Here is a 9,281-nt window from a genome sequence, read left to right as displayed (position 1 = left end):
CACGTGGGCTCGCGCGGGCCTGCGACAGGCCTGGCGGGCCGCGGCAGCGGAGGGCATGTGTTGCCTCTTGGTTGGTGCGGGCGCGGCGGCAGATTTCGTCCAGTGCGGACCGGACGTGTCCGGCGGCGGAGAGGGAGCGGGGTTAGGGTTTCGTCTGCGCGGAAAAATGGAGGGAAGGACATATTTATACCTAGAAGGAGGTGGGAGTGTCCAAATAAGGTGTAGTTTTCGACCACGCGATCCTGATCCGATGACGGAGGACATGGGATAGGTTTGGATGGGTTATTGGGCCACTTTGGAGGGGTGCTGGGCTACAACACACACGATGCCTTTACGGTTCCCCGGTTAACCGTTGGAGTATCAAACAGACTCCAAATGGCACGAAACTTGACAGGCGGTCTACCGGTGGTGTACCAAGGCTGCTTGGCAAATCTCAGTCCATTCCGAGAACGTTTAACACCCGCACACGAAAAGAGACAAAAGGGGGACGCCGGAGGACGTGGGAGTGTTGGATTGCAAAACAGACAACGGGGAAAAAGCTCGGATGCATGAGACGAACACGTATGCAAATGTGATGCACATGATGACATGATATGATATGCATGACATGAACAAAATGCAAAACAAAGGCAAGAACCCAAGCACGAATCTCATAACTTAAAGCCAGAAATGGCAAGAGTCGGAGTACAAATATGGCAAATTACATCCGGGGCATTACAGAGAGAGAGATAGAGAGAGAGATCTTGTGTGAGTACTTTGGTTGAAGATCTTTTGAAGAGTTCATCAAACTGACTTTGCTTTCCTTGTTACTCCTGGAGAGTGTATGCCTCCTAGATAGTATGAGTCATTTGAGAGCCTTCAACCACCATATTGTGAAGTAATCAAGAGTTTGTACAAGGCTCGACAATCGCCTTCTTCAACTACAAAGTGAACTTTTTTGTGACGAGTGTAACACCCGGGATGTAATTTACCTTATTTGTACTCCAACTCTTGCCATTTCCGGCACCAAGTTATGATATCTCCTCGTTGTCGGGTTTTTGGCCTTCATGTGTTTTCGTCTTTGTCATGCATCTCATATCATGTCATCTTGTGCATTGCATTTGCATATGTGTTCGTCTCATGCATCTGAGCATTTTCCCCGTTGTCCGTTTTGCATTCCGGCGCTCCTATGTCCTCCGGTGTCCCTTTCTACCTCTTTTCGTGTGTGGGGGTTAAACGATTTCGGATTGGACCGATACTTGTCATCCGGCCTTGGTTTATTACCGGTAGACCGCCTGTCAAGTTTCGTATCATTTGGACTCCGTTTGATACTCCAACGGTTAACCGAGGGACCGAAAAGGCCTCGTGTGTGTTGCAACCCAACACCCTTCCAAAGTGGCCCAAAACCCACCTAAACATGTTCCATCATCTAGAGCGTTCGATAACGATCGCATGGCAGCAAACCGCACCTCATTTGGAGTCTCCTAGCTCCTCCTACCTCTACATATAGACCCCTCCTTTTCATTTTCAGATCTTTTTCCCCAAAACCCTAGTCTCCTTCCTCTCCAGCCGCCGGACATGTCCGAAGTCTAGCCGGACAACGTCCGCCGCCTCCGCCAACCAACCCAGAGCCGACACCTGTCCCGTAGGCGCCCACTTCGCCGCCCACTCCGCCGCTGGGCCCGCGCGCCCCCGCGTCCAGCCCTCCCGGCCCAGATCCGCCGCGCGTCCGACCTCCTCACGCCAGGTTCGTCGCCCCCGACGCTGGCGTTGCTTGCCCGCGCCGCCCACCGGCGTTCATCATCCGCCGCGCCGCCCTCCGCCGACCGGCCGCCGCACGGCGCCCTGCCGCGCCCCTCGCCGCCCGGATATCCACCCCACGCCGCCGTGGACGTGCGCCGCGACGGCCGCACCTCCACCTCGCCTCCCCGCCTCTTCCTCGTCTCCGGCCGGTGAACCATCTCTGGTGAATAAGTTTTCAGGCGAACCTCGGGCCGCGTGCAAGACCGGATCTGGATCTGGACGATTCGCGATTGACTTTTTCCCCTCCAAACCCTAAATATTTTGCAATCTTTGACATGTCATAACTCTGCATCCGTAGCTCCGATTCGTGCGTGTAGCATATCAAAATGTTCGCCTCGACGAGTACATCATTTGATCTCATTGCATAATTTTCATTTGAGCTCATCTTGACGCCCCAAATTCTGTTGGAAGAGGGCTATGTGAGAAAAGTTTCAGATCTATTTCAGCAAATGCACTTTTGTCATTTTTGCCATGATTAATGTGTGCATGATATGATCCTGAGATCTACATGTGTTTTGAAGAATGTCATGCCATATTTACAGGGGTGTATGCCATGTATTTTTGTGATCTTTGTGGTGACTAGCACAAGCATGCAAAGTAGCTTACTCAATGATGCTGATTTCAGGGACTTAGAATTTCACTAAGTCCTTGTCCTGTTATTGTTTTCATGCCATATGTTCATGTTGTTTCCTAGTGATTCATGCATCTTTTGGGCATGATTAGTAAGGATGTTTTGTAGATAATGTTGAGCTCTATCCATCCATGTCTTTGTTTGCATTTATGGAGAACCCTAGGTTGAGTCAATCGAGCTCTACTTTTGCTATAAAATGTTCCTGGCAGATTGTTAACATGTTTAGCGATTTTGCCGAGCTTGTTGTTGTTGATCCGTGCATGCTATGTTGTTGTTCTTGCCATGTCTAGCTTCTATGCCATGTCTATTTGCTAGATGTATGTTTACTTTGTCATGAAATGCTTTGTAGTGAGTGCATCGAGCTCGTAAACATGCGTACTTGTTAATCTATTTGCATGCTCCAGTTTTTCACTAAGTCTGAATCTGTTTATGTTTTTGCTATGTTCACATGCTTGCAATTATATTTTCTGATCCCTTTTGGCTCATGGTCACTAAGGGACTTTTGTTATATGTTTTGAGTAGCTTCATGCCATGCCTTGCGTTGCCATGATATGTTCATGTAGCATGTAGTTATCGCGCTCTAAACTTTGCTTCCTGATGATAAATTCCTGACATGCTGTTAATTTCACTAAGTCTGTAACCAGTAATCTTTTGCACTTTTGCCATGATTGTTTGAGCTTGCTATTGAGTGAATTAGCCGTAGCTCATTGTTCATCTTTTGTCAAGCATCATGAGTGGATCCCTCCCATGTATTGTGTTGCCATGTTTGAGTGTTGTAGCATATTAATCCTGATGCATTTAGAGGGTCACTTGCTGATTATCGCAGACCGGTGCCATATTTGTTCTGCTTGCCATTTCCAAACTGTGCATCCGATTCCGGTGATCTTTATATCGATTTCGACCGAAATCAACTCACCTTTCTAGTGGAACTCTTGTATTTCCAAGTTGAGGCCAGGTTCAATGATTCCTTTCCAAATCATGCATTTGCATCACATATCGCTTCCCGCATATCATACCATGTTTGCATCATGTTGATTGAGCATTGCACGTGGTTGATTGTGTTCCTTTTGATTGTTGTTCTTGCTTGGGTAGAGCCAGGAGACGAGTATGTGAACGAGGATCCTGTTGAGTATGCTTTCGAGGATCAAGGCAACTCTAAGAACTTTGCAGGCAAGATGACCATACCCTCGAAATCACTTCTATCTTTGCTTGCTAGATGCTCGCTCTTTTGCTATGCCTATGCTACGATACCTACCACTTGCTTATCATGCCTCACATATTGCCATGTCAAACCTCTAACCCACCTTGTCCTAGCAAACCGTTGTTTGGCTATGTTACCGCTTTGCTCAGCCCCCTCTTATAGTGTTGCTAGTTGCAGGTGAAGATTGGAGATCGTTCCTTATTGGAACATGTTTATTGTTGGGATATCACCATATTATCTTGTTTATCTTAATGCACCTATATACTTGGTAAAAGGGTGGAAGGCTCGGCCTTATGCCTGGTGTTTTGTTCCACTCTTGCCGCCCTAGTTTCCGTCATATCGGTGTTATGTTCCCGGATTTTGCGTTCCTTACACGATTGGGTTATAATGGGAACCCCTTGACAGTTCGCCTTGAATAAAACTCCTCCAGCAATGCCCAACCTTGGTTTTACCATTTGCCACCTAGCCTCTTTTTCCCTTGGGTTTCCGGAGCCCAAGGGTCATCTTTATTAAACCCCCCCCCCCGGGCCAGTGCTCCTCTGAGTGTTGGTCCACCTTGTCAGCCGCCGGTGGCCACCAGGGGCAACTCTGGGCTGGCCTACCGAAAGTTTGGACAATCTGAGTGTGCCCTGAGAACAAGATATGTGCAGCTCCTATCAGGATTTGTCGGCACATTCGGGCGGTGTTGCTGGACTTGTTTTACCATTGTCGAGGATGTCTTGTAACCGGGATGCCGAGTCTGATTGGAATGTCTTGGGAGAAGGAATATCCTTTGTTGACCATGAGAGCTTGTGATGGGCTAAGTTGGGACTCCCCTGCAGGGATTTGAACTTTCGAAAGTCATGCCCGTGGTTATGGGCAGATGGGAATTTGTTAATATCCGGTTGTAGATAACCTGAAACTTAACTTAATTAAAGTGCACCAACCATGTGTGTAACCATGATGGTCTCTTCTCGGCGGGGTCCGGGAGGTGAACACGGTGTTGGAGTAATGCTTGACGTAGGTTATTCTAGGATCATTTCTTGATCATAGTTGTTCGACCGTGCTTTTTCCTTCTCTTCTCGCTCTCTTTTGCGTATGTTAGCCACCATACATGCTAGTCGCTTGCTGCAGCTCCCCATCATACCTTTGCCTTACCTATAAGCTTAAATAGTCTTGATTGCGAGGGTGTGAGATTGCTGAGTCCCCGTGACTCACATATTACTTCCAAAACTAGATGCAGGGACCGATGATACCGTTCCATATGATATGACCGAGCTCAAGTGGGAGTTCGATGAAGACTCTCCTCGTTACTACGTGTCTTTCCCAGATGATCAGTAGTGGTGCCCAGTTGGGGCGATCGGGGACTTTGTCGCATTTGGGGGTTGATCTTTATTTTGGTTCCGTAGTCGGACCTTGAGTGTGTTGGATGAATATAATGACTTATTTATGTATTTGTGTGACGTGGCGAGTGTAAGCCAACTATGTACCTTTTCCCTTTATTTATTTACATGGGTTGTTGTGTGAAGGAAATATGCCCTAGAGGCAATAATAATGTTATCATTTTATTTCCTTATATCATGATAAATGTTTATTATTCATGCTAGAATTGTATTATCCGGAAACATAATACTTGTGTGAATACATAGACAAACAAACGTCACTAGTATGCCTCTACTTGACTAGCTCATTAATCAAAGATGGTTATGTTTCCTAACCATAGATATGTGTTGTCATTTGATTAACGGGATCACATTATTAGGAGACTGATGTGATTGACATGACCCATTCCATTAGCTTAGCACCCAATCGTTTAGTATGTTGCTATTGCCTTCTTCATAACTTATACATGTTCCTATGACTATGAGATTATGCAACTCCCGTTTGCCGGAGGAACACTTTGTGTGCTACCAAACGTCACAACGTAACTGGGTGATTATAAAGGTGCTCTACAGGTGTCTCCAAAGGTACATGTTGGGTTGGCGTATTTCGAGATTAGGATTTGTCACTCCGATTGTCGGAGAGGTATCTCTGGGCCCTCTCGGTAATGCACATCACCTAAGCCTTGCAAGCAATGCAACTAATGAGTTAGTTGCGAGATGATGTATTACGGAACGAGTAAAGAGACTTGCCGGCAACGAGATTGAACTAGGTATTGAGATACCGACGATCGAATCTCAGGCAAGTAACATACCAATGACAAAGGGAACAACGTATGTTGTTATGCGGTCTGACCGATCAAAGATCTTCGTAGAATATGTGGGAGCCAATATGAGCATCCAGGTTCCGCTATTGGTTATTGACCGGAGACGTGTCTCGGTGTGACGCCCCGAGACCGTTGCGCCAGGTGTCTTCCAGTTATTCGCCGGTGTTGCCATGTCATTTGCTTGCGTGTTGCTTTTCTTCATGTCATTATGTGCATTGCATCATCATGTTTTCGAAACTTGCATCCGTCCGAGTTTCCCAGTTCCGTCCTTTGTCCATTCTGAGCCCAACCACACTTGCACGCGCCCGCGACATGTACGAAATATTATTTTATAAGTGGCCGGAAAATGTTCTCGGAATGGAATGAAAGTTGGCATGCGGTGTTTTTATGTTGTAGGTAGGCCGCCTGCCAAGTTTCATCGCGTTCGGAGTCCGTTTGACGCCCCAACGGATAACTATAGCGGCATTTTAGCCGGTCTAACGTCGGACGTTTTCGGTCTCCGGAAACAGTCACCGGGCCTCTCTCTTCTCTTCTCTCAGCTCGAGCCCTTCTGCACAGCCCACAAGTTCCAACCTAACCTCTCTAGTCAGCCCGCGGCCTCCTCGCGCGCGCATCCGAAAGTTGTCCCGGACCCGACCCGGACAGTCATTACCGTTATGTCGGGATCATCCCCAAACATCTACAAAATATCACCATTTCCTTATTTGGGCTACCTAAGCTATTTTTTCCCGTCCGTTCGATTATGATCAGAGGGACCTTATACCCCCCTAAACCCATCCGGCTTGCTATATATAGTGGCAACCCTAGACTAATCCCTAGATTTTAGCCCGTTTGTCCCATCGGTCCATCCGCGCCACCACCTGATGCCCTCCTCCTTCTTGCATTCTGTGCCAAACCAACCAGATCCACTTTCTCCTCCCCTCGATCCCACCAAGTTGCTGCCGAGGCCCCGAGCAGGAGCGCTCGACCCCGTCTCCCTGCGCTGCTGTTCGCCACGCCGGCGACCTTGCCCGGTGCTCAAGCACCACCGCGCCGCCCTTTTCCCCTTCCCTTCTTTCTCCTGCCTTCTTCTCGTTCTCCTCTGCTTCCCTCTCCCCGTAACTCTCTCTCTCCCTCGCCTTGGACAGGGGAACCGAAGGAAGTCGCCTCATCGCCTGGATCCGTTGCTCCGTCCGGCCTCCCACGCCTCTCCCGCATCACTGGTGGTCGCCTCCGCCCGCTGCCATCTTCTTCCCGAAGCGTCGTCCCCGGCCTCCTCATTAGACCGGCTTCCCCGTCAAGTCCCTCGCGCGCGAGCTCCACTCTGAGCGCTCCTGAGCTACTCTTCCCCCCGCAGGACCTCCTCCTCGCCTAGCCACTCCGGTGACCTGCAAGTCGACCTTCGCGCCCTGCCATCCCCTTCTTCCTCTCGTTCTCTCCCTCGCCTCACCTCTCTCCCTCTCTGTCTTCAGGGACACGAACCAGCAAGCCGCCAGGGGCACCCGAAGCATGGACCTCCGATGCCGACGCACCGAGCACGCCGCCGTCCGCCAAGCCTCTGCACCGCCCTTGCCATGTCCTTCGTCGCTGGCCCCTGCTCGCTCTGCTCGAAAGCAGAGGAGCTTCGCTCGTCCCGCTCGAGCGCCTTGACCCTTCCTCGCTCATGTTGACCCACGCAGCGCCACTCGACCACGCGCCTGGTTCGCCACCGCGCTTCGATCTGGATTTGGCCCGGTGTCGCGCCCGTTGACCTCCAGATCCACCGGGTAGGCCACCCAGCTGCAGGCCCAGCTCGTCTCACCCGGCCTACCCTCTCATCTGACCGGCCTGCTTCTCCTCCAGCTGGGCCGAAGCTCATGGTGAGGCCACTCCCAGTGCCCCCTCCTGTACACGGTTGGGCTAGCAGATTTGGCCCATATTGTTTTTTTTTTCGTTCTTCGTTTTTCCTAATAAACCAGTGCACTGCATATTTACAGATTGGACCTTATACTTCATGCATATAATAACTCTCAAATCATGTATCATATGTAAAAACTTTATATATGAAACTTGTTTAGAATTTTGTCTAGATTCATAATATCCAACTTTCATCTATGTTTAAAATGCTTAAGATGTTGTTTGTTTAAACTTGCTTAATTAACTTGCTAAAATGATTTATTTCATAACTAAATAACTGTAACTCGGAATTTAATAAACTTTATATGTAAGTGGGGTAGAAAAATGCCTAGTTTAACATGGTGTACTCACTCTGCATGTTTAATAACTATAAAATATGGTTTAGGGCAGAACAGTACCAAACCTAATATATGCACATGAGGAGTTTTCGGAATTGTTGTTCGTTGCTTCCGGCCTCATTTAAACTTGACTAGATAGGTAGTTTTACTTTGCTTCACCCTCTTGCCATGTTTAACATCATTTAATATTGTTGGGTACATAACCGAGAGAGAACTAAATAAGTCATGTGGTGTTTCATCAATATGCAACTCCGTTGCATTATGAGCTCCACTTAATTTGTAGGATTGTTTGTGCACTTTGCCATGCCATGCTTCTTTAAACCGGACATGCATCATACTTGTTGTGCATCATGCCATGTTGTTGTAGTGGTTGTTGACTATGTTGTGTGCTTCTTTCTGGTGTTGCTTCTTCGGGTTGGTTCCGATAACGTTGCGTTTGTGAGGATTCGTTCGACTACGTCTGTTTGTCTTCTTCATGGACTCGTTCTTCTTCCTTGCGGGATTTCAGGCAAGATGACCATACCCTCGAAATCACTTCTATCTTTGCTTGCTAGTTGCTCGCTCTTTTGCTATGCCTATGCTGCGATACCTACCACTTGCTTATCATGCTTCCCATATTGATAAGCCAAGCCTCTAACCCACCATGTCCTAGCAAACCGTTGTTTGGCTATGTTACTGCTTTGCTCAGCCCCTCTTATAGCGTTGTTAGTTGCAGGTGAAGATTGGAGTTTGTTCCATGTTGGAACATGGTTATTGTTGGGATATCACAATATCTCTTATTTAATTAATGCATCTATATACTTGGTAAAGGGTGGAAGGCTCGGCCTTATGCCTGGTGTTTTGTTCCACTCTTGCCGCCCTAGTTTCCGTCATATCGGTGTTATGTTCCTGGATTTTGCGTTCCTTACGCGGTTGGGTTATATAATGGGAACCCCTTGACAGTTCGCTTTGAATAAAACTCCTCCAGCAAGGCCCAACCTTGGTTTTACCATTCGCCACCTAGCCTTTTTCCCTTGGGAGTCGCACATCCCGAGGGTCATCTTTATTTTAAACCCCCCTGAGCCAGTGCTTGTCTAAGTGTTGGTCCAAACTAGAGCCCCTTGCAGCGCCACCTCGGGGAAACTCGAGGGCTGGTTTTAGTTGTATGGATTGCTTATCCGGTGTTGCCCTGAGAACGAGATATGTGCAGCTCCTATCGGGATGTCGGCGCATCGGGTGGTCTTGCTGGACTTGTTTTACCATTGTCGAGGATGTCTTGTAACCGGGATT

The sequence above is a fragment of the Triticum aestivum genome, chromosome 5A (assembly GCF_018294505.1).
Source record: "Triticum aestivum cultivar Chinese Spring chromosome 5A, IWGSC CS RefSeq v2.1, whole genome shotgun sequence".
Lineage (NCBI taxonomy): Eukaryota > Viridiplantae > Streptophyta > Magnoliopsida > Poales > Poaceae > Triticum > Triticum aestivum.
The sequence above is the reverse complement of the archived record's forward strand: the minus strand, read 5'-3'. Positions refer to the sequence as shown.